The sequence below is a fragment of the Podarcis pityusensis genome, assembly GCF_964106645.2.
Source record: "Podarcis pityusensis genome assembly, chromosome: 3".
NCBI lineage: Eukaryota > Metazoa > Chordata > Lepidosauria > Squamata > Lacertidae > Podarcis > Podarcis pityusensis.
Genome location: NC_138026.1, coordinates 87276728 through 87303575, shown reverse-complemented (window position 1 = coordinate 87303575; position 26848 = coordinate 87276728). Strand labels below are relative to the sequence as shown.

The 26848-nt window shown below is 43.4% G+C and overlaps 1 long non-coding RNA gene across 1 annotated transcript in view; it reads left to right on the top strand.

Annotated features, from left to right (window-relative positions):
* Positions 1–25556, top strand: part of LOC308474254 — a 38645-nt gene extending 13089 nt beyond the window's left edge. The window contains exons 3-4 of the long non-coding RNA XR_013984622.1: positions 22867–22929; positions 25423–25556. This is a non-coding gene — a long non-coding RNA (uncharacterized lncRNA). The remainder of the gene's footprint in view (positions 1–22866; positions 22930–25422) is intronic.
* The last annotated feature ends 1292 nt before the right edge of the window (positions 25557–26848 follow it).

The following is a 26848-nucleotide window of genomic DNA, read 5'->3' as shown; positions in this document are numbered from 1 at the left end:
ACCACAAGTACATAAGCCTCCATATGCAATCACTATGATTAAATTTGGGGTCTCATCCCCCCCCCCCAGTTCTCCAGGTTAACATGGTCTCTGTTTCTATGTCAGTCTATTTTCTCCTCACACAAGGATTGCTTAACCTTTTGAAACCAAAGTAATTGCTTAAAAATGCAGCAATAGATAGCCTTTCTGCTACAGGGTTTTGAGTCTTAATGGTGATGGTTGCTGCACTATTAAAAGACTATCTTAGGACCCTTATTTTACAGTCCCATTGTCCACATTGCTTTTAACTGTTGTCTCTCTTTTTTTGGAATAATGTATTGACTAAATGTTGAATCTGAAGTATGACAGCAGTTAGCAGCAGAAAGTCTGATGAAATATTCGATAGCAAGGTACTGAGGCTTAGAAAGAGAAAGTGTTTTTCAAAGAAGATAGGCTCCCCAGGGGTGTCCAACTCACGGGAGCTGTTAAATTGCATGTATGAACCCAGAGAGGGGGGAAATGGATTATCCACATTGCCATAGCATTATGTTTCTGTTCAAATTTATACTGCATGGGGACAAATATATTCCCCTCACCGGAATGAAGACATGAGTCTGCATTCAGAGTAAAAGGACCACAATTCACCAACAGAAATTTGCAATGAACATCTCATTTAACCAGAATAACTCTAAGGAAGACAGGTGGGAAGGTGTTCCCATTTCATTATCATTATTCCAGCTCAAGGCATCAGATTTTGCCACACCATGATTTTTATTGCCTGTTTTTCCACCAATGTGAAATTGGCCCTGCACTGCACTGGCCAATTTTCAAGGCCCTCAAGTCCACTGGCAATGAGAGGTAGATTGAGACAGATCCTGTTCACACTCTAGGTGCCTCAGAATGCTACCAGGGTAGATGTCTTATGGGCTTATGTGCCTGCATTAACAGCCCATTGTGGTCAAAGGAAGTAACCAATCATCCAGCTCACAAGTGCTTAACAAGCTGATGCTTCGGCATGATAGACTAAGAAGACGAACACCACAGGCCATCATGTGTAGAGAACAAAGTAACTCATTTGCAATCTCCCTTTGAGTTCTCAGTGTTTGAGATTCTCAAAACCAGACACCTAGGCCTGACAATACGTGCTCAAACTATAGCACTTTCAGTTGAACCAATGCAAAAGGTGATGTGCATTAACACAAACTCTTAGCGAACACATTACTTTCATTGGATATTAGAGCTGCTTTGAAATCCAGTCAGTTCTTTCACCTGCTGTTCTCTGGAAGGGCAGCCAAATTTAATAAACTCCTTTCAATATCACATAAAAACGAAACAAAGTGGGGGCAGCAATTTTAATTGGATACCTTTCTTTTTCCCTTTTCTTTTTTTTTTTTCTTTTTCCAAGAAAGCATATTCCTCATTTTTCTATATTTGTTGTTTATTTAGCAATGGATGAGCTTCTGTTTGCTGGGAAATAAACACACATATCAGGCTGTGAATTGCTGATTTATTAGCCAAGCCAAAGGAAAATGAAACTGGAGCTCTTGGAGGACATCAAAGCAGCTGCAGAAGCAACACGAGCCACCCTACTAGCAAAATGCGGGGGTGACTAGCTTTGGTGCATAATGCATGAGAGGAAACTTGAGCAGGGGGTGGCCAGGGAAGCTGTGAAAATCATTTCCAAAAACGCATCTGCAGCTGCTCTTGTAGTAGATCTTGTGCGCAATGATTCATGTCTGCTATGATGTCTGATTTGTCACACACCCCTTCCCAAACAAACACACACACAACACCTGGAGCTTCAGGAAATAAAGTTTACTCTGCCCCTTTCAAAGGACAGTCTCCTCCAGGGCAAGGATTTGTTTGTCGCTTTAAGTAATAGAACATAAATGTCCAAAGGTAGAATTTCCAAAGGCAAGCATATCAACACCCTTTCTAAAACTGACTGCTGCTCTCCATGGTCCTGAAATACATACGGTAGCCAGATTGACCATGGCACTGTCAAGTGCAAGGAGTAACTTCAAGATGAAAGGGTGTATGGATTGCTGTCAATCACAGCTAGAGTTGTTTGCTTAATCCTAATAATAATATTCTACCTTCTCACCTCAGTGGCCCCCAAACTGGATTACTGAATAAGTGAACATTAAGAACCACGGTAAAATCCAAACGTAAGAGGAAGTCAGGGCAAAGAAAAAAACAGTAATACAGCCACTTCACATATTACTGATATGCAGAGCATTGCTAATCAAGTATTTCGTATTTTTATTCTGTGAACCGCCCTGTGATCTTCAACTGAATGCAATAAATAATAAAATAAATAATAAATTGACTCAAACAAGCACACTTCAGGCAGACACGCAAATCTTGTAAATGATGAGAACATACATTCTGATTATTATTAGTAGTAGTAGTAGCAGTAGTATTGGATCTATTGATTTTATACCAGTGCAAAAGCACTTAACAAATGTGGCACAAATTACCATCTGAATGCCGGGGGAGTTACATCTATAGAGCAAATGAACTCCATCTCCCTCAAGAATGTTGTTGGAAACTAGCCAGCAACATATCTTTATCAACTACAGTTGCCTTGGCTATGCAGGCGTTATCAATAAAGAGCCACATTCCCCCTTGAAACCCTTCCACGCTGCGTTTAGGAGATATGTGAGATTATTAGCATTGTTGTTATTATTATTAGGACATGCTGGCTTGTTTAACTTTGCATTTATTCAAAAATGGCTTTCTGAACAAGCCATTTTTAAAAAAAAAAATCCCTTTGCTTCAGAATGCATCTAGTGGAAAATCATTCCAAATTCAAACATGTCACCTCTAAAAACCTCCTAGTTGAGGTTAATAATGCCAGCAGAGTTATTCATGGTTATCCCATCAGTGCTTGTGCTAAGCTAATATGCCATCATGGGGTTATCTTTAAATGAAGCTTTGAAGCACAATGTTGAATGACTGCATTTAACAGTCATGTCTCATAACAAAGTTGGCTTCTTCAGCAAACTATGTGATTCTCCTTTGTAAAATATTTGTTCCTTGAACAATGCAAATATGCCATAAGCTCTCCCGACTGAGATGTATCACTGAATAATAGTTGCAGGACTGTGAATTTCTGGTAGCTAACTCAGGTTTTTTTTTATAGTGCAAGTTGTGCCAGCAGCCAAAATCCTACCTGCTAGACTTTCTGTGGCACAAACCCGCAACTCACATTGCTGCAGTCGAATAGCATCTTGCATTGGACTGGGCCTGTATGAACATAAGAAGAGCCCTGCTGGATCAGACCAAAGGCCTGTCTAGTCCTGTAACCAGCTCTTACAATGGGCAGCTAGATGCCTATGGGAAGCCCACAAGCAGGGCATGTGGGCATCAGCACTCTCCCCACTTGTGGTTCCCAGTGACTGGTATATAGAGGCATGCTGCCTCTGACAGCCAAGGTAGAACATAGCCATGATTACTAGTAGTAGAAGAAGAGAAGAAGAAGAGTTTGGATTTTATATCCCGCTTTATCACTACCCGAAGGAGTCTCAAAGCAGCTAGCATTCTCCTTTCCCTTCCTCCCCCACAACAAACACTCTGTGAGGTGAGTGGGGCTGAGAGACTTCAAAGAAGTGTGACTGGCCCAAGGTCACCCAGCAGCTGCACGTGGAGGAGCGGAGACGCGAACCCGGTTCCCCAGATTACGAGACTACCGCTCTTAGGCTCACGGTAGCCTCATCCTCCATTATCTCTATAGCTGAAGAATAAGTATAGATGACTGGAGCAACATGGGATCCATTTCCAAGCTAGATTTCATGTTACTGCAATAATAACTTGCATCAGGTTGTGTGACAAACATGGCTGTTTCTTGTACCAACATTGCTCCTCTCTGGAGACCAGAAGGAACCCTGTATGGTGCAAAATGGTTCTTTCCTATGACAATTTCTAGAGTGGGATAGGATCTAGCCATCTCTAACACTGACCTGGTAATCTGATTTTATCCTGTGAACCACCCTGAGATCTTGTGACGAAGGGCAGTATATAAATATTTTATTTTTATTTTTATTACTACTATTAGTAGTCGTAGTAGCAGTAGTAGTAGTAGTACAAGTCAATTGACCAGTGAGGCTGTGTGTGTGTGTGTGTGTGTGTGTGTGTGTGTCCTATGTACAATTACATGTCCAGCTCCCAGTGCCAATGCAGAACATCTCATGCGTCTTTCACTGGAACCAGAAACCTTAAACCAAGAGTAGCCAAAGTGGGGCCTTTCAGACATTGTTGCACTGCAACTCCCAATGGCCCCTGCATGGTCAATCTTCAGAGTTCTAGGAGTTGTGGTCCAACAGCATCAAGAGGGCCTCATGTTGGTTATTCCTGTTTCCAAATGCACAAGAGATGAGGTGGAATTCAACTAAGTTTTACCCAGAGTAGAACCATTGAAATTAACAGACCTGACTTGGTCATGTTGATTAATTTCAGTAGATCTACTCTGAGTAAAATTCAGTTGAACACCACCCATGATGATCATCCATATGGAGTCAGTGCAAATGATTGTTATGATCTATTTTAAGCTGAATAAGAGACAATTCTCACGATAATTTGTTCTTGCTCTTCCCCACTTACCCAGTGGCATCGCAATGGGAAGGCGTGGGGGTGGTACGCCCCAGGTTCCATGTCTGCGGGGGTGACAAGAAGTCACCCCGCGGGGGCTCGTGGGGGCGTGAGCAGCCATCATGCAGCTGCAGCCACATATGGAGGATCCTCCATCCACGGCTGCAGCCACGAGCAGAGGATCCCAGCATCATACATATGGCACTGGAGCAGTGCCAGCTGCAAACGCTATACAGCGCATGTGCGGTGTCGCACATGCACTGTACTCAGCGGTTTGCCGGTGGCGCCGCTCCAGTGCCATACGGACAGTACCGGGATCCTCTGCTCGCGGCTGCAGCCATGAACAGAGGATCCTCCATTTGCGGCTGTAGCAGCAACTGAGGGATCCCGGCACCATCCTTAAGGCGCTGGAGCGGCGGTGCCAGCAAACCACTATACAACGCATGTGCGGCGTTGCTACATACGGCGCATGCATCATACGTAGTGACGCCACACATGTGCCCTACTTAGCGATGCCCGCCCTGGGTGTCGCAATGCCTTCCTTTGCCCCTGTACTTAAGGTAAAGGTAAAGGGACCCCTGACCATTAGGTCCAGTCATGGCCGACTCTGGGGTTGCGGCGCTCATCTCGCTTTATTGGCCGAGGAAGCCGGCGTACAGCTTCCAGGTCATGTGGCCAGCAGGACTAAGCCACTTCTGGCGAACCAGAGTAGTGCACGGAAACGCCGTTTACCTTCCCGCCGGAGCGGTACCTATTTATCTACTTGCACTTTGACATGCTTTCAAACTGCTAGGTTGGCAGGAGCAGGGACCAAGCAACAGGAGCTCACCCCATCGTGGGGATTCGAACCGCCGATCTTCTGGTCGGCAAGTCCTAGGCTCTGTGCCACCCGCGTCCCTGCCCCTGCACTTACCATCTATTAATTCATTTAAGGGGGGAAATAGTGCTACCCACTTCAAAAGATTGAAGGCTACCTTTAAATATTAGGCAGTGATTTCTGAGAAGCTCAACCTTTTCCTGAACTATAATCTGTTTCTGCTAAAGAACGACATATTCTAGCATATGACGATTTGTTGTAAGACAGCACTATTGCTGGAGGCTAACTATAGTGCAGGGGTGCAGCTGAAAGGTATTTCTTCTAATTAGCTATCTCTTAAGCATAGCTGACAAGCACAGAGAGTGTGTATTGGAGTGACACTTGCAGCATGATAGCTAGGTGCTGGGATCTGAAAGATAGTATTGGAGCCTAGTCTCTGAATTGTCTTCTTTAGAGACAAAGATGCAGAACTCATGTTTGAAAAGGGGGAGTGGTGCAGTCATATGGAAGAGCAGAGGCAACAGAAAACTGTCATGATGTTGTAGTCAGGACAGGAACTGAGGCTGCATGAGAGGAGCAGACTGAAAAGAGAATAAGAGGTGAAAATATGTGATAAGAACTGTTTTTGTTTAACTGTTTTTATTTAACCAGATATGAAAGCTGTCTCCAGGGGAAGTGGGTGCATGAAGCACTAGCTTGTTGCTTAAGAGGCAGGATGTGTGACTAAAGGGATTTAAAGTAAAAGTCCAACCCCATCTGGTAGTGGTGGGGTAAGGTAAAGGTAAAGGGTAAAGGACCCTTGGATGATTAAGTCCCATCAAAGGCGACAATGGGGTTGTGGCGCTCATCTTGCTTCAGGCCAAGGGAGCCAGCGTTTATGGACAGACAGCTTTCCAGGTCATGTGGGAAGCTGACTAAAGCACTTCTGGCACAACAGAACAGTGTAACAGAAACCAGAGTGCAATGAAACACCATTTACCTTCCCGCTGCAGCGATACCTATTTAACTACTTGCACTGGCATGCTTTTGAACTGCTACGTTGGCAGGAGCTGGGACAGAGCAACGGGGGCTCACCTATCACGAGGATCTGAACCGCCAACCTTCCAATCAGACTTTATTCCATAATGCATTGTCATACAAAGAGTCTGTGAACAGTTTCCATCAGTACACACCCTATATAGGAAATATGCATCATTGTAGCTGTTTCATTCTCGAACCAACCACATTCTGCCATCCCATTTGCTTTCCACTACAAGATTGAGCTTCAATTAGCTTTAATGGAAACAGTCTTAAAATAGTTACAAAGTAAATGTTGGCAAAAAAATACACATTGCACTTAAACTAGCAATGCTGTCTAGTCTTCTTTCTACTCCTGAATACAGTTCAATAAACCTTCCTCTCTCTGGTGCCAGAGAAAGATCCTATGCTTGTTCATCATCCCTGAAGTTCAAGGACTGACTAAGACACTGAGTTCTCAGGTTTCATTTCCCTGCTATGAGAGTGATCTGGGATGAGTCATCAGTTAGCCTAAACCCTCAAATGGAAACCTCCAATCTTTTTCTTGTCTCATTTGCTGGAGACAAACCCTCTGCCTAATGCAAACTTCACAAACTATTTTCAAACACAACACATACAGACATAACATTTAATGCATATTAAACTTACATCTTTAACAGCCAATACAAATTAATAATAAGTCTGGCAGGCAGCCTGACTGAAATCATAGAACAGGACAAAATGCCTCTCAAGTCAGTAGCACAGCAAATATTGTGTGGAATAGCTCCGGAGAAACCTGGTGATTCCCCTGATATTCTGCAGGAAATGGTTTGTGGGCCCAGTGTCCACCTTATTCCCTACCAATGGAGCTCATATTTAAGAATATATGAAACTTTCATTCTTATCCGACCCACCCACCCACTCTAAATCAAAAGGCAACAAAGAAGCATATTGCTGCTCTCAGATAGTGTGGTGCTCTGGAAAGCTGTGAGTCACATCAGATAAGTAAATGAGTGAGTTGTTTCAGTCTCAGTTCAAACAGTGGTTCAGTTAGGTAATTTTAGACTCTGGACTGCATGGTCTTAATCCCACTTTAGATAGTAATGTGTGCTATTTCACTTACTTCAAATTGTCTTAGAGGGTCTCCCTGTTTAGATGGTGATGTATTTCACTAACTAAATAGGTAAAGGTAAAGGGCCATCGGATGGTTAAGTCCAGTCAAATTCGACTATGGGGTACAGTGCTCAACTCCACTTTCAGGCCAAGGGAGCCGGCGTATGTCTGCAGACAGCTTTTCTGGGTCATGTGGCCAGTACAACTAAACCGCTTCTGGTGCAATAGGACACCTTGACAGAAGTGCATGGAAATGCTGTTTAACTTCCCACCACAGCGGTACCTATTTATTTACTTGCATTGGTATGCTATTGAACTGCTAGGTTGGCAGGAGCTGGGACAAAGCAATGGGAGCCTACCCCATTGCGTGGATTCGAACCGCCGACCTCACAATTGGCAAGCCCAAGAGGCTCGATGGTTTAGACCACAGCGCTACTGTGTCCCCCACACTGACTAAATGGTCTTACTGGGTCCATGCTCTTTAGGTGGCAATGTGCATTACTTTATTTGCTTCAAAATGTAGCCAACTAGCCCTGTTGTGTTTGGAAGCCTTCTTGCTTGTTCTGCTGTGTGGGACCCTCAGCATCTCCCCACAAAGCCTGACCTGTTTCCATTTAAGCTGCAATTAGGCCTGTGCTCCTTGGGTAGTCTCAAGCAAATGCCTTACTATCTTTCACCTGTGCCTCCCTGCCTGTAAATCCCTCTGATTCTTCACAGGGCTGTTGTGATGATGAATGTTTTAAGGATTATAAAGCCATTTGTACACTTTTTAAAAAGCTCTCTAGGCATTCATATTTTTGCTGGGATGCTGAGTATATAAACACAGACCTTCCCATTGTATTGGAGACAATGTTGCTCTAACAGCATTTACAACAATACACTGTGTTGTTCTCAAAGATGTTACTGGGAAGCCTCATGTGCTCAACATCTGTTCACTAAGTCCAAGATCAATATTTGAGATTTAACTATGGTGGTTCTTCTAATGAACAGTTGTAACTGGAATCAGGTGGACAGTATGAAAACAAGACCAGTATTGACTTCCTAAAAATAGCACACAATGAAAGGTGCATAGACGGCTAGCAAGGAAACTAAGAGACTGGGATTCAATTCACTGTTCAGACAAAGAGATCATCATTGGAAGCCCTCCTCTAGGCTACCCCCTCCATCAGATGTTAGGAGCTGGCCACTGAGCAGAAGGAACATCACATTTCTGCAACTATCTGCTCAAGGAGGCTCTCCTGGCACCTCCTCCTTCTTCTTCTTCTTCTTCTTCTTCTTCTTCTTCTTCTTCTTCTTCTTCTCTCTCAAATTTTTTTAATTTTATTTTGACAAAGTAATAATCATAAAAAGATGTGCACCCCACCACCAAGACCATTCCATTGTAACTATCCAACCTCCCAAAATTTCAACAGATCTTGTGATGGTTTGACCACTTTCCATTTTATCAGTACACATTCCACAAACACCCTCCCTATCTCCTCAAAAGCATTTCTCCTGCATATTCCCCGTCTTACCTTAATGGCACATTTTAATTTATCATTCATAGCTATATCCCACACCTCTTTATACCATTCTTCCATTTTATATTCTGCTTGCCCCTTCCATTTTCTAGCTGTAATAATTCGTGCAGCTGTCAATCAATTTGTGAGCAAGTCCTTCATAGCCTGTGAACCTTCCAGGGTGTTTAAGGAGATGACAGAAATCACTGGGTTAAAGCTGACCAAAAGTCCAGAGGCAGCATTATTATCAATTTATGATGGCACCTTCTTTAATATCTTTTCAGCACTGGGCAAAGAAGATCTTTTCTGTTTCCCTAGGTTTTCCTAGGTTTTGGCCCTTCACCATCTGAAAGCACCTTGAGGTCACCTATGGTTGTAGCTCAGTGAAAGAGCATCTGCTTTGCATGCAGAAGATATCCTGTTCAATCCCTTGCATCTTGAGGTGGGGCTGGGAAGGACCCTTGTCTGAAATCATGGACAGCTGCTGCCGTTCAGTGTAGACAAAACTAAGCCTTGTTCTCAGTTGGAGTAAGGCAGCCTCTATGTTCCTTGGGTTTTTCTTTCTTTCCTTCTGCTGCTTATATGATTTTGTTGTAGGCTTATTGTATTGCACTGAGATGGGGAATTGGTTTGAATGGTCTCCCCACACACAGTGTAAAAAGAGATTGCTTGGACAAACTGGATGGACAATTACAGCCTTTTGTTAGGAGGACTAGCAGTGATGTGTCTGAATAGCTGGCCTTTACATAGGAAAGGAAATTGCTGAAGATTCCTTCTGGAAGCGGACAAGTCCTTATTCTTCCATCTTCCCCTGTTTCTCAAAGGTCATCCAGCTGTATCTTTGTAGACTGAGAGTGCAAAGGGCCAAAGTGGTACTATTTATTGGGATATCTGGAGGGTCTGGGTATCCCTCAGAAACTTAATTAGGGAGCAGGATCTGTTGGAGTGTTAATACTGCAGCTCCCTACTTTATGCTCAGCATGTCTATTTGAAAATAAATGCAAATGTTTCAAAATGCCACAAGGCTCCTGTGATCTCCTTCCAAAGGAAATGGAGTCACATGACTGGGACTCCTCAACACTGTAAGTGGGGTGCTTGATAGCTCTCCACAGAAACAGACCTTGTCAGTCTGTGTGTGTGTCAGCGGCATGCAGTCCATGGACTAGTGAGACTAGCCTAGTCCCCTTAATGTTCCTGGCAAGATATTTCTGTGTAGCTGCTTAGCCAGGGTCTCTCTCTCTCTCTCTCTCTCTCTCTCTCTCTCTCTGATTACCACTGTAAAGGCTGCAAAACTACAGGACCCTGCAGAGCAACACACAAGCATGAGCAGGAAGCAGCTGCTTGAAGCAAAACTGCAGCCCCTTCTCCCTCATTTTTTAAGGAAGAGCAGTCAGAAAGCCTGAAGTGCCTATGGGGTGGGGATGGAAAACAAGATCCCTGCAACCTTAATATATCACTACCTCCCTCCTCTCCTTCAGCCTGCCTCCTCTCTCTCTCTCTCTCTCTCTCTCTCTCTCTCTCTCTCTCTGTTTGTGTTGAAAGCGTGGTGCTTTTATAAAATAAACCCTCAGCCCCAATCTGCCAGAACCTGAAGGATCGGCAGCAACATGCAACATGCAACAACCAACAACATGATCATAAAAAGGGAGATGATGAAGAATGGGGGGTGTTAATATTTGGGGGGGGGGGTCCACCCTTCCGTCTGCGGTTGTCTTTTTCAAAAAAACAAAGCAAAGCCAAACTTTTCTTCTTTTTGCAAGCTGCTAGGAAATGGCAAATTGACCAGCCAGAGAATGGACCTCCTTGGGAGGCTGTGGACCCTCCTTCATTGAAAGTTTTTAGGCTTCTGCCAGGGATGCTTGAGTGGAGATCCCTGCCTTGCAGGCAGATGATCCTAGGGGTCTCCAACTCTACATACAGCCCTAACTGTTCCCCTACAAAAAAAAATTCATGGCACACCACTGGTGTGGGCAGGTAGATGTTTGTCTGCTTGTGTTGATTGGCTGGTTAGATGCAAACATGAGATGGATTCTGGCCAGTATTTACAAAAGGCACAAGCAAATAAGCTGAGCAAAGGCTGAATCTACAGAAGCAGCCAAGGTGTTAGTTGAGCAACAGCTGTCAGCAGCATCAGGAGACTTCGCTCAAGAAACCCCAAAGAGAAAAGGTTCCTCACAAATGGAGTTAATTAACTTAGGGAAATAAAAAGACAAGGGGGTTGCTTCTGGGGGAGCCTTTTTTCTCATCTCTCTTTGGCTGAAAGGGTCTGTGGGTAACACTCCTCCTGCTAAGTCTCCAGAGTAAAGTAACTGGTGCACTGTTAAATATTGCTATTAAACTGTTTTCTTGGGAGTTGTTTTTGATTTGCATGGAATAGATTAAAAGTCTGTTTCTAATCCCACCAGATTTCCCATGGAGTATAATTATACATGAAACAGAATAAGAAATGTGGGCCAACAATTACCTTAATTAGACTGTGGTTACGAAGCTGTCAGTGTGCCTAACCCCACCAAGTACGCAGAGAGAGGACTGGGGTAATGGAGTCGTTGATAAATGTTTGCACAGCAAGGGAATTAATTATCAGTATAAATAAATAATAGACTGTAAGACCCTCAGCCAGCAAGCAGGGCCCTGCCCTTTAAAACCACTTATACCATGAGGGTTGTCTAAGATTCTAGTCCTGTTGACTGCCCCTCAGGGAAAGCTTTGAACTCCGGCTGATCTGTTGATCCTCTTTATATTTCAGCCTGCGCTACCTGGATAAATAAGTTAGAGATTGCAAAATACACAGCCTTCCTTTCCTTTCCTTTCCTTTCCTTTCCTTTCCTTTCCTTTCCTTTCCTTTCCTTTCCTTTCCTTTGCATGGCTGTTGGCTTGTTATTGGCTCAGGCACCAGGCTCCCTCTCATGGTGTGGGAACCCCTCCCAGTCCTTCCCAGTAGGAGATCAGGCCCTTTGTTTCTTTTTTTTATGATATTTATTGAGAATTTAAAATTACAGAGAAGAAAGAATGAAGAAACAAGATAAAAAGAAGAAGAAAGAAACAAATAGACAAAAATAGCATTTAAACAATACAAATCAATAAAAACCAAAGTCAAAAAGAAAAAACAAAACACACAATACATCAAAGTCAAAAATAAAAAATAAACAGAAAATTTAAAAACAAATCCAATATTCCCAAATCCTTAACTTTCATTAACTTATTTCATCGACCTCCTCACACCTCCCTTTTTTGTATTCTAATTATTAATTATCTCAGCAAATCCCTTCCATCTTTCACAATATTCTGTCATTAAATTACCTTAATCTATTTTAACCTTATCTTACCATAAAAAACCCTAAAGCTTAAAACTTAAGTCTTATTTATACCTAATTCTTTTATCCATAACATATTCTTACGTAATTCTTTTTAACATTTCTGCTAAAGCCAAATAATTTCATTCCAACATTTTTCTAATACTCATTAATTTTACAATGATTTTCTAAATAAATTTTTAAAACTTTCTTCCAATCTTCATCCATCGTCTCTTCTTCCTGGTCTCGGGTTATGTCAGTCCTTTCTATCCCATCCATCTAGTCCATCAACCTGGTAACCTTCTATCCGAGGCTCTTAAGTCTTTTTCATGTCCCTTCCACAGGTCTTCTTCATGTTTATACCTGTACTTTACTTAGTCTTCTGCTGATCTTATTCTTAATTTCCTTCCTTTCTCTCGGGGAGACTCCAACTTGACAATATCTTTGTCCCTTCTCGACAGGTCAGCCCATTTGCCATAGTCAACACTGTAATCCATGTGATATTTAAAGGCATGTTTCAAAGTCCCTCCAAAGTTAAGGGCCCCCACAATTCCCAACTCCCCCCGGCCCAAAGCCAGACTCGAAAGGTCAAAACATCCCTGCATAGGGGGATCCATCCAGCCCCCCATCTCCAAGCCAGACAGAACTCTATCTCTCCAAATCTGACTTTTTCCAGGTTCATTCATCAAATCCAACAACTTATGTTCCTGCTGGGCCGCAGCTCTCTCCATTTCTGCTACTTGAGGTTCAGCAACAACCTCCTCCTTTATCTGGTCTGTCAAAGCACATTCCTGAATTAATTCCTGAGTGGGTTCTATATAAGTATTCACTGTTTGTCCAAAATTTTTGACTGCAACAGTCATCAAATCCATCTTCTCATGTAACTGTTCCAATAAAGCACTTGTCTTGCAAAGAGCAAGCACTAAAACTTCTTCTAAGCATATTCTTGTTCAAGGTCAAAGTCTGGTCCCACGATCTTTAATCTCTGCAGCTGCAAAGCTCCCCAGTTCAACTCTAATAACAGTTTCACAAGCTCCCTCTAGGGGAAACAATTTCTATTTGTATCCGTCCTTTTAAAAGCAGATCTAGCAACAAAGTTCCTTTCCTTTTTCGGATATTTTGTTCCTTTTAAATGCAAAAGGGAGCAATGGAATCAATATGTTTCTCTTTTTTTTAAAACTATCTGTCAAAAACGTTTGTCCACAGTCAATGAATTTCCCCAAAACGTCTGTCTTGACACCCCGCTCCCAGGTTCAAGACGGTGGAAATTTATCTTTCTTTACTCTCTCTTCTGCAGGTTTAAACAGTTTAAAAAAGATTCCCCCCTCTTCTCCTGCTTCCAAGGGGGGTTCAGTAGTTTTAAATGATGAAAATTTAATCCTTTACAAATGACTTTCCAGACTCTAGCTTGCAATGTCTTTGCTTCAATCTATTTACAAAAGCAGAAGGCGGACTTCCTGTTTAGACCTTCCCGCTTTGGTACCAAATTAAGAAATTTTATAGTCTAATTTTCCATTCTACTCACGGGCAGTTGTTTAAAATCCAATTGTCCACAGGAAAAAGTCAGCGCTCTCCGGCAACAGCAATGCAGCTTCACTCCGTGAAAAGAGCAGTCGATTCGAAGCACCGCGCCATTCACCCCACGTCGCTCCGGATCCCCGAAACCGGGTTTCCCCGCGAGTAGGGGAGACGCGAAAGGTGCCAGCCGAATCCCACGTCCACAGGCTTCTCCCGCCTGTGGTTTTTAATGGGTCTCCGCCTCGCCTCGGCGGTCCAGACCCTAATTCTCATGGAGCGGATTCCTCCTGATCAGAGGAAATCCGCCATTGCCAGAGGCGCTAACCCGGAAGTCTCCAGGCCCTTTGTTTCAACCTGGGATCACCGAGATGTAAATAGTGTGTTGTTTCACTGTGCTAGGGCCCCTTCCCTTTTGCAACCTGTATTGTCCTGGCATATGTGGATAGGCTCAAAGCAATACAGGATCCTGCCCTTGCTGGAAGCCCACAGAAACCCCCTTGTGGACACCCACAGAGATGAAACGAACTGCTCGCCTCTTCTTTCCTTTGGCAAACGACTGTGGTGTTGAAGTGGCAACAAGATCGCACTGGTGTATTTATTCTGAATGTATTCTGAATGTATTCTGAATGTTCCTATGTGATGCCAATAAAGGTTACTTGACTTGAATTAGGAAAAATAGGAAGCCTTATACTGAGTTAGATCATTGGGTCCATAAAACTCCATATTGCCTACACAGACTGCCAATGCTGTCCAGGGTTTCAGACAGAGTTCCCTCCCAGACCCACCTGGAGACACCAGGGATTGAACCTGGGACATTCTGCATGCAAAGCAGATGTTCTACTGTGGAGCGTCAGCAATTCTGCTATGGCAGAGAGGATAGGGATCTTGTCTGTGGAGCTGGCAGTGCAACTTTGAGTCCTTGGATCTTGGATCTTGCTTCTGACAGAACTGTCACTCGCCAGGTGTTCAAAAGACGAGTAAGCCTTTGTTGCTCCCATTCCCCTGGTGGGTTGTGAGCTCACTCCACCTGCTTCCAAAACCCATGCCTTCTGCAGCAAGCTAATGGACGTGGCTCCTTTGGAAACACAGCTGTGAGCTCCCTTATTGCCTGTCCTGGTTCATCCATTTCCTGCCTAGCGAATGGTTTTGTCTCCCTCGTTGTGAATTCTTGAGCCCTTGCCTAGAGCAGAACTGGTCCTCTCTATGAGGCTACCTTGAAGTGAGCTTTGTAGGCCATGTGTTATACTCCTTTTCCTCCCTTCCCTTTGTGTGTTGAGGGGATTGGAACTCCTGTATGCAGGGATGCCTGGGGAACTCGGGTGCTAGTGTAGGGTGCTGTTGGCATCATTGTGCCTGGAGTGTGGGTGGGGTTAGCTGACATAGTAGGGATATCTTCTGACACGGAGGAATTATATTATCTCTGTAACATGTCCATATCACTGTCATGTTGTCTCCCTCTTGGTATGCCCCCACACACCCAGGTCTGTAAAGCAAGTGGCCTCACGGCTTTGGAACTGCCTCTCAGCAGATCTGCAGTGGGGGCCATCGTAACCAATCCCTAGGTACGCTTCTGTTGGTGATTTGTAGTAGTGAGGGTTGGTTTTGTTGTTGTTTTATTTTTTTAAAAATTGTAGGTTTTCTTAATGCAAGCTGCTTTGGATGGGCTTTGCCTAGAGAAGGAATATTTTTTAAAAAATAAATAACATCTTTAATGACATCTTTGCAGCAACATCTCACCGGCAGATGATTACTGAATACCGACAGTCTTAGCATGAATGTTGTAGATGTAGCCATTGTTTTTGATCCATTTTGTGGTTCTCAGAGCAGTCTGCTTTGCTCTTCTTCTTTTCTGATAGGAAATAGGACAGGATGCTGTGACAGCCTTGAATCACAGTGCATTTGTGGAACTAGGGTATAAGATTGTTTTGATAACTTTTCAGTAATCAAACACCAATTCTAATACCTTTCTAGGGATGTAAGGAAGCAACAATTTCCCTCCCAACCTCTGTTTCTCACAATCAGTGCTGTTTAGGTTCCTCTAAGGTTTGGATTCCACTAAAACTTACGTTATTCATCTCACTTTCTGCTCTGGCTGAAACAAACGTAATTAATTATGTAATTAATTGTGCTATTAATTCCAATATACCTCAATGGGAGGGAAATGTTAAAGACCATGCAGAAAATATTGTAATTGTCTCATGTTCATAGACTTAAAAACAAGCAAACCACTGATAGCTAAAACTGCTCGTATTCACTTCCGTGATTTCCATTCCTGACCTCAGACAAACATGCAAATTGTGGCAATTTCTACTCCCATTTCTGCTTCTAATCAAATTTGCTTACATTCCTGCACTTATCTCTCCTTTTTTGCCACCATGAGAAATTGGAATATTTATCACATATTGCTCTAAACTCAGTAATATGTAAAAAATAAAATAAAATAAATCCAATAGATTGGGTTAATGTGAGCAATTGAGTGCCTTGATAATACAGTAAAATACTCAGCTCAGCTGGGTCTTTCTTTCTCTTTTCTCTCTCCCTCTCCCTCGCTTGTCTCCATTTTCATTGGATTTCTGCAATTTTCCCTTGATACTGTTAATTTTCAGAGCCTGCATTTAAATCTTATGAGTTAATATTACAAAGTGTTAAGAAAGATTGAAGGGCAGCAGTAACAATATCATTTTAAATGTCACTGTAAATTATTTTTCTCCTTTTTGTGGGGGAACGTGCTTCTTGCATGTTTCTTTTCATTTCTTCCCCAGGTATGCAATGTCTCCTTGCTTCACATGTTTCCATACCCACATGCCTCCACATTTCTAGCCAAAGACTAAGGAATACCTGCCCTAAATGGCCTCGGCTAAGGCTACCATACTTCTCCCATGTGCAGTCCCCGGAGTCAGATACAGGTCAGCAATAAAGCAAGCAGATCTCCATTGACAGAGACGTTAACTCTTTGTTCAATGAAACAAACATACAACTCAGCCTAGTGGTCTCAGCAACCCTTCCCAGTAGGTCTTGCCCCTATATGGAGCAGTTGCCAGGACTGAAGGTCCCTGCTTTCCACACCTCTCTAAGACCCCTCCTCTCTCTGATGTTTCCCAAACAGTCTCAAACTGCACCTTCACACTTCTGACTTCTGCTCTGCTTTTAATATTACTCTGCAAATTCTTGGAGACTGGGGGTGTGGGGAGCTCGTCGCAGCAGGAGAAGGAGACTCCCTGGATTCTGCAGCCTTCAACCTTGGAGTCTGAACTGCTCCCTGTCACAGGTTCTTCCTGCTCATTAAACCCTGTTGCCCTTCAGCATTCAGCCCCTCCTCCCAGCTTTCTCCATCTGACCTCTCCTCAGTGTCCCACCACCAATCCCCTGGCTCTGAGTCTTCCTCCTCTGGGGTTTCCCTTGGGGGTTCCCCAGATGGTGCCTCTCACCTCTCCCCTTCATCCAACCAGTTCATGCCATCCAGCATCCTTTGCAGTATCATGCCCCAGCATCTGCCACCTAAAGCAGCTGCTTGACTCAACCTAATGATAGGGCTGGCCCTAAACATAAGCTGCTTTCAAGACCATGTTGAGCAAAAAAGGGTGACCATGGAAGTAGATAATGCCAATAAAACATAGGAAAATAAAACTTTAGTGACCAATGACCTAGCAATTACTAACTAATAAAGTTGCTAATTACGTCAGCAACGTGGATCCACTGAACATGATTCACAGAAGATACATCTGCAGCCAAGGCCGCATAGCTAAAGGCTGTGCAGGTAAGTTGATCTCCTTTTTTTTGGAGCAACCCACTATCAGTTTCTTTTAGCACTGGAAGTTCTCGATTACCACACTGTGTTACAGGCGCATGACATGAATGAAGCAGAGTAGCAATGTGTTGGATGACAGTAATTAGGCAGAAAAATGATTTTCAGTGGGGACTCTTATCTGCTGAGTGGCTGGAGTTCAAAACAGTTAAGCACTGCATCTGCCCTGATGGGTAACATTAAACAGAGCTATGGGTAAATCAAAATGTGGCACACGCCTCCGTCCAAAGAAGTTGCTCCCATAAAAGACATTAATGATCTCTCATTCTCAGGGATCAGCATGGCAATAAGTCCCAATACCAAAATCCTATGGAGTGAATTATTATAAGCTTTTTCCCCCCTCCTTGCTACCTCTCATAAGCCTTTAAATTCAGGAACCTTTCAGCCTGACCTGTCCTGCAGAGGGATTTTGTGCTCTGCTGATAGAATACAGGAGAATAACAATGAGCTCCTGTGATGGAGACCCTCCCATCCTGTAGGCCACGTGGGATACTTACAGCCCCACTGATAGATTCAACAAGAGGCAAAGGTCATATTAATTACTCAACGTGGCTACCTGCTGCCTGTAGATATTCTTTCCATTGGAAAATCTGTTCCATTTAATTTTTTGTTAAATGTGGGGTTTGGGGGTGGGCTTTTTTTTCTAGGCAATGTCCACATAAGCCTGGGTGATTAGCTGAGATGTTCAACTGACTGCAGGGCTAGAGGTTATGAATTATTTATACAAGTTGAGGGAATAACATCAAGCCCCACATCTTCCATTTCTGTTGAAGCCTCCTGTCAAATGCAGAAAAGGTTAATTAGTTGTCACGCGGGCATTTTGGGATCAGAGCTCTGCTCCCTCGCTTGGAAATTTGCAGCATCTACTGTGGTTCTTTGTTCCCCCTTCCCCATTCCTTCCTCACCATGGCATAGCTGCAGGGAGAATGACAATGGGTAAAATTATTTTAGACCATTACAGATGAGTTTAATCCCCTAACCAACATTGAAGGGAGTGACTGAAGGGTAATCTCCCTAATGGTTCCAATAAAAATCCCCCCTGTATTATCAGATATAGTTTTGTAAGTCAAGAAACTCCGGGTGATGCACAGGATTCCCCCAATTCCCCTATTTTGTTCTTACAACAATCCTGTGTCATAGGGTGGGGTGAGGTAGGACTGACTCAAGTAAGCCCAGTGAGCATCTGAACCCATCTCCCTGGTCCTCCTAGTCTAACATGCTGAACGCTGCAACATGCAGATGGGAACTGTGTGGTGAGGCTTTGAAAGCCCTTTGTGACTCTCAAACAGAGGGGCTGCACAGGAGAAATGGGCAGGATAGTAAAGGGCTTTCAAAGCCTCCCTGTGTTTCTTCTTTCCATCCCCAATGTTGGCGATGGAAGGGAATTGTGGGGGGCAGGAAGAAGAGGAGGAAGTCTCCCATTTGTTACCTTGCCGCCACCCCCATGACTGCTACCACCGCTAAAGGAGGCACACAATAAAATGCAGCCTTCTCAAAGCAAGTGCTTGGAAATGCCAAAAGACATGTTGACAGGTGGGTGGGACAACCCACCTATCAGTCATAATAATAATAATAATAATAATAATAATTTATTATTTATACCCCGCCCATCTGGCTGGGCTTCCCCGGCCACTCTGGGCGGCTTCCAAAAGAATATTAAAATACTATAATACATCAAACATTAAAAGCTTCCCGAAACAGGGCTGCCTTCAGATGTCTTCTAAAAGCCTGGTAGTTGTTGTTCTCTTTGACATCTGATGGGAGGGTGTTCCACAGGGAAGGCGCCACTACCGAGAAGGCCCTCTGCCTGGTTCCCTGTAACTTGGCTTCTCGCAGTGAGGGAACCGCCAGAAGGCCCTCAGTGCTGGACCTCAGTGTCCGGGTAGAACGATGGGGGAGGAGACGCTCCTTCAGATATACTGGACCAAGGCCGTTTAGGGCTTTAAAGGTCAGCACCAACACTTTGAATTGTGCTCGGAAACGTACTGGGAGCCAATGTAGGTCTTTCAAGACCGGTGTTATGTGGTCTCTGCGGCCGCTCCCAGTCACCAGTCTAGCTGCCGCGTTCTGGATTAGTTGTAGTTTCCGGGTCACCTTCAAAGGTAGCCCCACGTAGAGCGCATTGCAGTAATCCAAGCGGGAGATAACCAGAGCATGCACCACTCTGGCGAGGCAGTCCGCAGGCAGATAGGGTCTCAGCCTGCGTACCAGATGGAGCTGGTAAACAGCTGCCCTGGACACAGATTTGACCTGTGCCTCCATGGACAGCTGTGAGTCCAAAATGACTCCCAGGCTGCGCACCTGGTCCTTCAGGGGCACAGTTACCCCATTCAGGACCAGGGAATCCTCCACACCTGCCCGCCTCCTGTCCCCCAAAAACAGTACTTCTGTCTTGTCAGGATTCAACCTCAATCTGTTAGCCGCCATCCAACCTCATATGATATCATGTGATCAACAGGTGGCTAGATCCACCTTCCAGTCAAATTTGGTCCATGACGCTGATCCCCACCCCTGCTTTAAACTGAGTCAGACCATTTGAGGCTGAATGTTCTGTTTCATTTGTTGCTAATGTTTCTTGATGTTATGCTCAAATAATTATAAATAAGGCAACACACACATGGATCTGCTTTATTAGAATCCAAACAATCTGTCATTGTAAATGTCAGTTGGGGTCACTACTCTTTGCGTTTATATGTGTATCAACCCTGCTGCAGAATTTACTGCAGCAAAATGTACTTGTTTGACACACACAAGGCATCATGGGGCCAGTCAGTATCTATGTAGGAAGCTGCTTTATTCCAGTGGTCAATCAAACTGAGCATTATCTACACTGACTGGCAGTAGGTCTCCAGGATTTCAAACAGAGTTCATTCCCAGCCCCATCTAGAGATGCCAGGGATTGAATATATGACTTTCTGTGTGCAAAGCAGATGCTCTACCACAGAGCTATGGCCTTTCCCCAAGAAGCAACTCAAATGCAGTTTGTGGGTTGCATATTGAAGAGCCAGCACCTAGATACTTGTGGGAGATTGCATTCAAATACAGCTAGGTAGTACATGAATGGGTTAGGACAATAGAGCTGTGTCCCTAGACTCAACATAGGTCATGTCCTTTCTTCTCTGTTGAGGAAGGAAGTGAAACTTTCTTCTTCCTGTACCCTAATTCTCTCTCCTCTCCAAGGAAGAGGAGTCTAAGCAAGCTGCAAGCTTAGAGCACGTCTTTGAAGCTATCTTTCTTTATTTTATACCCAAGAATATTCTGCCTATGTTCTCCTTGCTGCTGCTTGGATAAATGCACTAATCTGACCTTTGGAGCATTTTGTAAGTAAGGCATTTTAAACTTACTTAACAGTGTGTGGTCTGCTCATCGCAAAAGGTGTAAAAGAGAGAGGAGCACTGTTTGCAAGCAAACTAATTGGGATACAAGGGTCTAACAAGCTATATTCCTAATGCTATATTGCTGCTTGACTTTTGTGTGTTTAAACTCTGCTACTTCGGCTTTCTCCCGCTAGAGAGTGTGTTTAGCTCCGCATTTTGAATCCAGGCACCCAGCCAATTCTTTTGTTATTTACCCCACACATGTGGGTCATGGGGATTTACATATTTTCCCTCCCACAATACTGACATGTCATCTGACACAGTGATCAGAACAACCTGATAACATATGTAACGAAGGATTGTGTTGCTAGGATGGAAATGAGGTGCACAGTTTGAGTTGGCACTGATGTCCCGAAGAAACTATGGCACAGCTAAACAATTCTCTGTCATGTTGCCCTTTTCCCTCATTTGGATGCAGCACCATGCCTCAGTCAGTTAGATGGAAAGACAATGTAGCCTGCTTTTGTTTTTTGCCTCAACACGGAGCTGTCACTGTAGTTTTATCCTCTCCTCCACTGAGCAAGCTCGTTATGTATAACCCAGGCTGAAAAGTCCATTATAAGCAAAGATTAAAATACATAAAATATACAAAAAAGGGAAAGAAAACATATGACATTGTGCATTTACAATATCCCTGTTAACAACATCAAGCTAGCGTATAAAGTAATGCCTCTCGCTTGGCTGCATTCCCGCAGTTCTGCAACAACAATTGCAGCTTTATGGGATGGCAATACAGGAGGTTGAAGAGGGCGATTTATGTTGGTGTGGATGGAGCTGTGGCTTTGTGTACAGTTTACTTCTGGGAATAAATAGTGATATGACTCTGTTCCACAACCAGATATTTGGTGCTTTGATTAAGTTCTGCATTAAAGACACATGAAGCCATTGGTTCAGCTTGGAGCCTGGCTGCTGGAAGTTCATTACAGCTAGCATTGCTCTTTGCTTCTCTTTGTTAATCCTCAAGAAAACAAGGCTGCAGGGGTTTTTGGGTTTGTTTGTTTTTTAAAAAAGCAAATAAATGAATTGTGAGTCACTTCCCTGAAAATAAAACAGTCTGTTCTTCCATTTTGGTTAACAAAAAGAAAGCTGGTGTCGTGTAGCAACTAAGAGACAGAGCTACAAATCAGGAAGTTCAGATCTTGCCTTTTTCAAGAATTCACACCATTCTGAGTTGCTTGGCTTCCATTTGTTGAATTTGTTTTAAAACGGCAGGTAACAGTCCTCCCCCCAGATCTCCATCACCCATTATGGACAGGTATTGCTAGAAAAAGAGGTGCTGGAACTCATCATAAATGTCTCCCTTGTTCTGTTATCATGGCAATGGCACACACCTGAGACTTGCTGGAACTGAGTTCCAGTGAATTCCAGCTGGGGAAAAAGCTGTGGGCATTATACCTAAACACTTTCAGCCTTTAGATTAAAAATGTATGTTACCTCTTTCAGTCTTCCAGATTTCCGCTTCTATATTTTTCTCTTTTTCCTCTTTAGTTCACAGTCGAGTTTTGTTATGTCTATTTTGTTTGTTATGCATTTCTTATTTGTCAGAGAAAATTTCAATATAAATTGTTTTGTTTTGCTTAAAGTCATTTGGCCTCAGCCTTAGCCCCCCGCATCTGCAGTATGGGATAGAATAATAGTACTGATTACAGATTGCAAGTTTGTGGTAAGGATTACAATTAGATATTGTATGTGACATGTTTGCAACATTTGAAAGTGTCATGCAAATGCTAAGTATTATTAAGACAGCCACAGCATACACCATTTCATTACGTCCACCTTTCTAATTTTTTCTTCAAGTTAAAAGCCCCCATTGTTGTAACTGTTCTTCATGGAGGAATTGCTCCAGTCTAGTGATTGTCCTTTCCTGCACCTTTTCCAGCTTTTGAGATGCAGAGACCTTCACATGATACCTAGTGTGATCTCACCATAAGTTTATATAAAGGTATTGTAATACTGGCAGACTTATTTTCAATCCATTTCCTAATGATCCCCAAAACTGAATTCACCTTTTCAGCACCCCAGCACAGCAGCTGCCCACTGGATTGATTTTTTTTCATCTAGCTGTCCACCACAACCCCAGAATCCCTGTGAAATGATTGGTCAGCACTAGGCCAAGAAGAATTGTTTCCTTATTTTAGTTAGCTAGAGCATTAGTCTGGCACTCTTTTGGTTGAAGCCGCTCAGATCAGCATGCATAGATGATAGATAGAGATAAGCAAACAATACATACATACAAAGAACTCTATAAAACAATGTAAAATAAGAATGATTGAGATATTGTATCGTACCAGTTAGGAAAAAGGAAGTTTGATCTCAGCAAGTCAAGTAAGCAGCAGACTGTCGGCCACAGGGATTTGCAGGACTCTACTAGAGTCCCAAAAGGCAGTAAAGAGCTAGCTGTGCTTGGTTTTGCCCATTCGGCTTCCAAGCGCCTAAGTTCATTTATCCTCCTAGCTTCAGAGGTCCTGCAGCACAGCTGCTGGGAGGGGAGGGGAGGAGAGGGAACCTTCCCGGATGGCTTTTTCAGGGTGTGGCACAGTGCCAGGCACCCCTTCAAAGGTACCCATGTGGCGAGATTGATGACAATGTTCAGGCACTCCACATTTAATCATTTCATAACTAATTAATACGGTTGTTACCACAGAGTGGTGGGGAAAGGATGATTATTAAAGGTTAATGTAACTGTTGCACGTGCTGTGCTCTGAATTGCTATAGAATTCCCCCACACACAAGTCGTTTAATCGAATCTATAAGTAACAATGTAATTACATTTAATAATGTATGGGCCACAATGTTCCCCAGTGAGGCTGCTAACAGCCTACAATTCCGGTTGTGTGGAGGAGAGAGAGAATAATTTTACTGGCCTTCCTGCTTTTCTTTTACACTTGAGTGTCATGATCTTCCTCTTCTGGGTTTGTTCCCAACAGATTGAGTAGCATGGCTGCTTCACACACCACACACACACATATAAAAGAGGAGAGACGAGAACACAAATTTGCACAAAATGCACACATATATGTTCATAGAATTAGAAAGAATTACTATAATAGAAAAGGGACGCGGGTGGCACTGTGGGTTAAACCACAGAGCCCAGGACTTGCCAATCAGAAGGTCGGCGGTTCGAATCCCCGTGACAGGGTGAGCTCCTGTTGCTCGGTCCCTGCTCCTGCCAACCTAGCAGTTCGAAAGCACGTCAAAGTGCAAGTAGATAAATAGGTACCGCTCCGGTGGGAAGGTAAACGCCGTTTCTGTGCACTCTTCTGGTTCGCCAGAAGCGGCTTAGTCCTGCTGGCCACATGACCCGGAAGCTGTACACTGGCTCCCTCGGCCAATAAAGTGAAATGAGCACCGCAACCCCAGAGTTGTTCGCGACTGGACCTAATGGTCAGGGGTCCCTTTACCTTTACCTTTTTACTTTAATAGAAATAGAAATAGAGCACAGGGGTGTGTCCCTCACTTACATGGGGCCACTGTGCACATAAGTGAAAATCGTGTAAGTGGGGAGCACCTGCTTAAAAGTCCCTAAACACCTGTTGTCCCCCCCTCCTCACAACTCTCTCATCAACTAGAGTTGAAGCTGTGTGGCTGGCTGGAGGCTGCACAGGAAAGCGATTGCTGCTGTGCTACCCCACACATCAGCTGTTAGGCGGGGAGGCTGAGCAGCCTAAACAATGCCCTGCTGTGCCTCCAATCTCTTTGGGACTTCCTCTGCCCTTACTAAAGTCCTCTTCAAGCTCCAGGGGGCAGGGGGGTCTCTTCATAAGCCACGAGTTCTCTCCCACCATTTCCTGGTTTGAATTTATCTATTTATTTATTTTCCTGGTGCCACATGTATATGTGGTCAAATGCGAATCGATCTTGCGTAAGTGGGGGACGCCAGTACATTTCACAATAGCGGGGGGAGTGACCAAGTATCCCAAGTGCCTGTTCAGTGTTCTGTCCAGATGCTCACTGTCAATGGGCAGCTTCAGCAGTGGCAGACTTTGGGTTTTTTAATTTCAGTGGCACCCTGAGCACCACCAAAATCCCCCCCCCCCGCCCTCTCATCTTCCATCACTGTTGCAGCACCCTCTCTGAGCGGTGCCCAGTGCAGGTGAACTGGGCACACTCCCCTAAATTCATACCTGGCTTGAAGGCCCTCCCTGCTTATTAAGGTTCTTTATCATTAGACTTACCTTGGAATAGAATCTGCCATTGTAATGGTCATTCATCAGGTTTGGAGAGACGTGTTTAGTTTTGACCTGTTTACCCAGGTGTTTGATAGCTGAGGGTTCTGTCCCCGGAAACCCGGAAACTGGTGGTTTGAGAGTAGCGATTGTAGGAATTTTTAACTGTTCTTTAGAAAGTTGTTCTTAACTGGTTTTTGGAAGTTAATGAGATTGGCTAAGAACCCATGAAGATCGAAAGGTTCAACTGCCTTGTGTTTTTTTTACAGACAGAGGACGAGGGGATGAGAGTCATCAGTGGGATATTCTATTTCTATGGCGGATCTCACCCACAGATTTCAGGGCAAATTATTGCCCTTATTCCTCTACACCCACCAGCTGCACTTATATCAGTTGGCCCTACTTTGCATCATGGTAACCAACATTTTATGAACTAATCTCAAAAAGATTTATGGTGGTATTCAATTTGTTAATAAAGCCAATCTGAATAATAGGCCTAGTGTTATGTTTCCTTATATTAACAGGTATAATAACAACACAGAAACATGTACTTATCCTATTAATGGATTTGGTATTTCTTGGCTTAGTAACTATGGCACTTGGTTCAAATTGCAGCCTAGGTGTAAGAGATTGCTTTTTCAAGACCCTCCTTGCTAAGTACACTAACTTGTTATATTGTGCTGCCCAAAAAAAGTGGTTCAGCTTGATCTGCAAACGTTTCCTGATAATAACACTTCTCTCGAAGCTATGAAAAGCTTCACCTGCTGATTTTTGCAATTCAGGTGCCTGTTAAAGGGAGACAAAATAAAGCAGTCCAGAACATTGCCCCCCCTCCATTATTATTACTTTTTGTAAATAATTTTAATTGTTTTTAAAGCTGTATAACAAAATGCAACTATTTAATTGACAACACTGCGCCAAGATGAGAGTGGACACTTTCACATAATCTAAAAAGAGGGAAATGGTTTTGCTAATTTATATGTAGTGATGCAGATTCGGAAGCAAGCACAACAATCTGAATAAAAATTGCTTTTTATTCCCAATGGGGCGAGGAAAATATGTCTGGGTGACCTGTATGCCAGCTTAATCTGCTGTCCAGCTGCTAACTGTTGATGGGCAACTTCATATTCTTTTTTAAACATTTTGTGAATTTTTGAGACTACAACTGCAAAAAAATCAATAGAATGTACATATCAATCAAAGGAAAACAAAAGAAACCATGACTGTGGCTGTTCTCTGTTCTTACGGTTCTTTGCCTTTAAACAAGGCTTGGACTATGGACAACCCTTCAAATAGAAAGGAGGGTCTTTACTGCAGTGGTTCTTCATCTTTAGAACACTTTCCCCAGAGATGTGTATGTGATTCCAATTTCTTTCTGCACCAGACCAAGGCTGTGTACACACTATACCTTCAAAGCACATTGAAAACACAGTTTCCCCTCAAAGAATTCTGGGTATTGTAGTTTTCCCCTCACAGAGTTACTGGCAACTTTTAACAAATAACAATGCCCAGAATTCTTTGAGGGAAAGAAAGTGTTTAAAGCATTATAAAGCTTTCTGGAAAATGATTTATAATGAACTGGAAAAAAAATGTTGAAGGTATCTTTTACCACAATACCAGAAGCTTTTCTTTTAGGGTTAATAGGTCAATACATACCTGAAATATACTCAGAGTCGCAAAGTGATTTCATGCTCT